Here is a 7,020-nt window from a genome sequence, read left to right as displayed (position 1 = left end):
AAAATGAGTGCTCAATAATGTACAGCAAATTAATGTAATACTTGGGACTTCAAAACAAGTCATCTGATTTTACCCACCCTGCCTCCCTTTTTCTTTTGTTTGAGTGACTCAAATTACTCCAACCTCCCTTTGTTTTTCCTTCTACTTCACAAAAAGGAAAGAATGATTCGCTATTAAGGGTGAGACTACAAGCCAAAGGGATTCACAGTTTTGGAGAACAAGCATAGCTGCTCTGAAGCCCAACAGTACTGACTGTCCGGCTTCCATCATTCAGCCTGGCTTCAGAGCTCCTCCAAACCCAGATCTACTAAAGAAAGTCCCACCCCAATGACCCTCATCCAACTTCAGAACAGCTTGAAGTACAGTTTTGGAAGGGCGAAACATAGAAGGATGAAGGAGGAGAAAATTCATAAGACCAGGCTGTCATTACCAGTCTGCTGTCAACTCATGGTACAATATCAAATGACAATCTCCTTCTTTAGGCCTCATTTGGTCCTATGCAAGTTAAATCATGTACACTAGAATATAGATTTTTGGGATTTTTCTTTATGGATTGGAAGCTTCTCTTCAAATTTATCCTATTATTTTTTATCTGTAAAAACACATGAAAGTAGAATTTCTCTGGGCAAAGAGGAAGGATCCTGACCAGAGACCTCTTAAGTCACCTTTCCACACTATTCCTAATCCATGGTTCCTCCTGAGCCTTTTCCAGGAAATTCTGGGGTTCCTCAGATAACAATCTGGAAACCTCTGAATTACATGATCTCTAAGATTCCATTCATCTCTAGAAGCTAGAATCGTATGAATTTGGTCTGTCCCCCAAGATTTTACATTTTCAATGGACATACATATCTGTCACACAGGAGAGTATCAGCCATGTGGGGGAAAGTAGAAGAAGAGAGTGATTGGACATGAGAGAGCACTTGAAAGCCATGTCCTGGGGAGGAAAGGGATAGTACTATCGGAAAATGGAGACCTAGGGAATGTGGTCACTGTCTTCAAACATCTGAAGGGTGACTTGGTATCTCTTCACCTCTGTGTCCCCAGTACTTAGCATGACTGCTGGCACTCAGGACATGCTTGCTGAATGATTAACAAATCAATGATTCCACTAGTAAAAGAAAAGCAAACATGTAGTCACTTGCTATGACCAAGGTCAGCTTAAAAAAGGATACTGGAAATGCAAGGTTTAGAATGTTTTATTCTTTTATGTCATACATGTATTTTGTGGTGTGATTCCATGGGTACATATTAGAAGGCCAGTGATTCTCTTTCAAACTGGATGAACCATTATCAGAGCTACTATAGGTTTCCTGCCCTAGGTGGTAGTTTGGGAAAGGATGATCTCTGAGTTTCTTCTGGCTCTGAGATTGTCTGGGTCTCTTCTATATATTTCTTCAATAGGAAACTTATTGAACATCTATTATGTGAGTTTCCTAATGCTTATACACAGAAATCCCTTAAGTAATTTGTTAAATAGCAGGAATAATTACAGCTGACATTTATCAGGGGCTTATTCTGTGCTATCTAAAGCACTAACTGATTTACATGCATATTATGATAACCTCATATCTACCTATAAGAGGCAGATCCTATTTTAGTTCCTTGTTTGAAAACAAGAAAAATAAGGCTTAGGCAATTTTCTCCCCAGGCACTCTTCCAATAAGGGATGATGCCAGAAACTTAAACTCAGGCCAGTGTGACCTCAGAGCCAGCAATCCTAGCCACTAGGCTGGACTCAGTGGAGTTTGCAATTACAACATTCACTTGAACTCAACCCAGTCACACTGAGCTTGAGCACCAAAGTTTAGAGGTCTTATAATACTCTTTTCAGTCCCCTCTTTCCCAGTCATCATTTTGCTTCTTAGTTTAACACTTCTTGGACAAGGACCATCTGCTCTTTCCCATACACACACAAAATCTTCATGTCCCCACCCATTCACTCTTATTGTCCTGTTCTCTCCATCTCCTGCTCAGAAATAGCCCATTTTAGAACCAAGGAAGATATACAAAAATGATCATGACAACTAGGGAGCCGATAGAAACCATTTCTTGGCCCACATTCGAAGGACTTTTGAGTAAATTAAAAGTATTTGGTGAAGAAAGGCCATGTGGCTTTGCTGAGCTACCTGAAACCATTCCAGTCGCCTGGCCATGGGCAGGACTATCAGACTATAATTTATTGTGAATGCAGCAAATTTATTGTGAATGCAGTAGGAAAGACTCTACAAAGCAGGAAATCACTGGAAGTCTCTGTTCCTTCCCCTCTCCTCCCAGAAAATTCTATACCTCCTGTTCTATACCTCTCTAGCTCATGCTCTTCTTCCATTGACCATCTCAACTATTTCACATATGCACATGCACCACACACACACCACACACACAGATTACTCCTCATTTTCTCTAGAGCTCATCTGTAATCTTCTCTTAACCAGGTGAACCAGATACTATATATTAATTGAGTACTGTACTTTTACCTTATTATATTGTTTATATTCTATATTATTGTTGTAATTGGTATTTATACAGCATCTGTTCACTTACAAAGCACTTTTCAGATATGTTCATTCACTTGACGTGCACACATTCTGATGAAAATTGTACTGTATGTCCCTCCTTTTTCCATGAGAAAAATAAAAGGGGCACAAAGACCTTCCAAGAAGGAAGCAAAGTTTCCCTTGTAAGTCATTAAACAGGAACTAGAACCCAAATCCTGGTCTCTTTCCACTAATTCTCCTGATCCTAAGAATCTGATTCCTGTCACTCATATAATCCCCCAGTCATTCAAGATGTTGTAAAAGTTGTCATTTCTGGGTTTATTCTGTTAGCAAATATCTAATAGGCAGAGAGGTAATACAGTATAATGGTTAAGACAGAGACTAAGAAGCCAAACAAATGAGATTTTAATTATTGCTACTTACTAGTTATATAATCTTGAGCAAGTTCTTGACCATCTCTGTAATAACACATTTTCCTCATCTGTATAGTGATAGAGTAATTATGAAGATTAAATCATCATACAGTGCCTAGCACATGGTAAATACTCTCTGAGGCACCTGTCACAAAGACAATGGTGAACTAGGTATGTGATGTTGAGCAGCCAGACAGGTTCCCTGCCCTTCCAGAACTATATCCTGGGCCTTTTCCATGTCAATCATGTCTCATGTGCCCTTCCTACAGGGTCAAACCACTTTGGTCCAAAGCTTCAAGCACTTTGGGGATAAAAGTGATGCTTTAGGAACCTATGCTGCTTAGGAAAGTTCCTAGAGGGCAAAAATACTATGGATTCTCCCCAGCAATTCAAACAATTTCATTAAATTACTTTGAATACCAGAAAATAAAAAATGAAAAATTGGTATTCAGGTTTCCCTAGGGTGTGGACTTGTCACTTACTTTTCCTTACAACCTTTCTTCACCCTTTCTCTGGGCCACTTGACAGACATGTGCAGGCTACTCCCTGCTTTCTGCTCTGGAACTCATCCTGCCTGGAGGCAATCATGGACATTAGGAAGCCCAATCCAGGAACACAGTGGGCTCAGCATCAAGTCACTCTGGCTGATAGCCAGGATCTGCTCCTGGGCCAAGGACAGGTAATTATTTCTGATCTTATCCCTTTACAACTGAGTCCCTGCCTTGGGAGATTGCTCAGCAGAGCCACAGTCTGTTCCTTACTGGGACTGCTTTGTGCTCTCTGGATCTTGTCCCTCTGTACACATTTCTAGGACAAGAAGTCCAGTTCCTGAAGGCCAGCACTTTTGCTATCCAATTCTTTCAGCAGTACCTGCACCTTTTATATAGTCCTTGTGCTTAGATGACCACCCTGCACCTCATGAGACTCCAATCTACTGTCAAGATGTGCCACCTGTACTTCTGTCAGGACGTTGCTTAATGCCATTCTCCTCATGAAACAAAAAGTTCAACTAAACCAACCAAATCAGAGGGAAGTCCTCATGTACTCCCTCTCCCAGAAGCTGTTCTTCCCCCATGCCACACTAGTTCTGTATTCCTGGGAGACTGTGAGACATTCCAGATCCATGGCCTTCTGATCTGAGTGTTGCTTACACAAAGTCCCAAATTCCATTTCCACAAATTTTTCCCCAAACAGGTTGGAGCTAGGAATATCATCGCCAGCATATGTATATGTATGTATGTGTGTATGTATGTATGTATGTTTTCTAGAGAAGAAGTTAGATTCTTCTGACATCCATAACTAGGAAACCTAAAAAAGAGAGATATCCTGCCCAAAACAGAAGAGTCTGAGGTTGAATTTCATGATTCCTGTCTTTATAGATGAGCAATATGAAAGTTCAGGAGGTGAAGTAATTTCATTCTCACAGTGTAAATCAGTGACAAGACCAGAATGCGAAGCCAGTCCTGTGTGACATCAAAACCTATACTCTTGTCAACCATACCAGTCACTCATAGAAAGTTCTTAACAACTAGTGACCCCAAAACAGGTGACACACCTAATGTTTCTTGATATTTTTCTACTTGCAGCTCAGCAATGCCACAGGGAAACCAAAGCCACATCAATGAATTCCTCCTTCGGGACTAAGCAGTGACCCCAAACAGCAGGTGTGGCTCTTTGCAATCTTCCTGGCCATGTACTTGGTCAATGTGGTTGGCAACTCAGTCATCATCGCAGCCATCATGGAGAGAAACCCTGTCTCCACACTCCCATGTACTTCTTCCTTCCAACCTTATCTTTCAGTGGACATCTGCTTTACCAATGTCATTGTGCCAACGATGCTGGCAAACATGGTGAGCAAGAGCAAAATGTCCCCTTTGCCCAGTGCCTCACCCAGATGTATTCTTTGTGACCTGTGCAATTACAGACAGCTTCCTCCTGGCTGCCATGGCCATTGACCGCTACATGGCCATCTGTAACCCCACTGCATTATACCACAACCATGAGCCCCAGGCGCTTGTCTCCTGCTGGTGATGGCATCCTGGGTGGTGTCCCACCTCCACTCACTTACCCACACAATTCTCATGGCTCGCCTCTCCTTCTGTGGGCCCAACATCATCCACCACTTCTTTTGTGATGTCCAGCCACTGCTAATACTCTCCTGCTCTGACACCTCTGTCAACGAGCTTTTGGCCTTCACAGAAGGCTCCTTTGTGATCTTGAGTCCCTTTGCCTTCATTATTGTCTCTTATTTCTACATTGCCCATGCCGTTCTGAAGGTCCCTTCAGGAGAAGGCAGGTACAAGGTCTTCTCCACCTGTGGATCCCACCTCACAGTTGTGGCACTATATTATGGGACTGCCATCTCAGTGTACATTCGCCCATCATCACCTACTCAGTGACAAAGGACCGTGTGGTTACTGTCATTTATACTGTGGTTATCCCCATGCTGAATCCTTTTCATCTATAGCCTTAGGAAACAGGGAAATTGAAACAGGCCTTGAGAAAGCTGACTAGGAGGGCAGAGTAGAATATGTATATTTTGCTTACCCCTAGGAGTTTAATCATTGATTTGACAATCATATGTTAAGTGCCTACCATCTGCAGATATTATGCTAATACATGAAGAAGGCAAATAAATCACAGCTTCTTCTTCCTGAAAAGTACTAATACAGTCTCATAAGCAAAAAAGAGAACAGCTTGCTATAAGAAGTTGTCTTATTATGAAAATAAAATGAGTCATGGTTATAAATATCTTAATAGATTATAAAATGCTGCCCCAACTTCTCCCCTGTTCCTCAGTCTGTTATACAATGCTAGAACCTAGTGGGACCAGAAAAAGGGCCTCCATGCAAGGGAGAAGCCCAGTGTGGATAATCAAAAGCCAAGCAGGTGAGACAGGTGACGACAATGTCAAGGTGCAATACGGTATGGGGAATCAGATCTCAGATGGAATGAGAAAGGTGTCCATGCTTGGGGAAAATCCAACATGAGGTGCTGAAGCACATGCAGGGTGAGGTGGGCAGCAGATTAGGAACATATCTAAATTAGGGTACATAATCCAATCTACAACATATAAATTTATAAAGAAACAACTGATTCCAGGACTGGAGCATAGAAAGTACAAGAAGAGCCTGGAATATCTGTGCGTATTGCTGTGAATCAAGAAAGTGTTCAAAGAACAATGGGAACTATGACAAAAGGACAGAGAAGTAATAAATTATAACCCACTGAATAAAATAAGATACCCATATTTAAATAAGTAAATGAGTAGATGGAAATTTAATGAGAAACTGAGTATTTACATAATTTCAAGATACTACTTCATAAAATATTTCTTACTTACAAAGGGAAAAAATAACTTTATAAAAGCGAAGCCCAGAAAACACCAACTTAACCAAGAAATCAAAATTAACATCATCAGCAATGGAACAATTAAAAATCATCTGTCACTTGAAAGGATGCCTGATAGAATGCAATGAGAAAAAAAAGTATCCCCTCTGAAACAAAGTTTCTCTTATATAATACTCCTGCCTGACATGCAGAGCCTGAATCAAATAGTAAGAAAACAGCAGATAAGCCCATATTGACGGACATTATACAAAATAACTGGCCTGTAGTTTCAAGTGTCAAGTCTATGAAAGTCAGGAAAAGTTTAAGGAATTGTCCCAGACTGAAAGAAACTAAAGAGATGAGTTAAATGTAATGCATGATTCTGAACTGGATCCTTTTGCTATTTCTTTGGTCATGATGACATTATTGGGACAATCAGTGACACTTGAATGGAATCCAAGGATTATAGGTAGTAATTTATCAATGTTAATTTCCTGATTTTGATGGTTGTATTGCAGTTATGCAGAAGAATGTCCTTGTGTGTAGGAAATACATACTAAAGTGTTTGAGGAAGATAGGGTATCAGGCTATTAACTTACTATTAAATGTTTCAGGAAAAGTTCTTTGTACCATAAGTGCAATGTTTCTCTATAAATTTAAGATTATTTCAAACTTCTAAAATATTATTTAATCTGCTCAAGATTTCAATGTCACAAAAAGGACTATCAAATCTGGTGAACATTTCTAAAGAAAATTAAATGTCAGAATATGTATTGACA

At 40.4% G+C, this 7,020-nt stretch overlaps 1 pseudogene; it reads left to right on the top strand.

The window, feature by feature from the left end:
• The first annotated feature begins 4,504 nt into the window (after window positions 1–4,504).
• On the top strand, window positions 4,505–5,378 carry LOC119545288 (annotated as a pseudogene).
• The last annotated feature ends 1,642 nt before the right edge of the window (window positions 5,379–7,020 follow it).

This window comes from Choloepus didactylus, chromosome 10, assembly GCF_015220235.1.
Source record: "Choloepus didactylus isolate mChoDid1 chromosome 10, mChoDid1.pri, whole genome shotgun sequence".
NCBI classification, from domain to species: Eukaryota; Metazoa; Chordata; class Mammalia; order Pilosa; family Megalonychidae; genus Choloepus; species Choloepus didactylus.
This window is presented reverse-complemented; position numbering and strand designations above follow the sequence as displayed.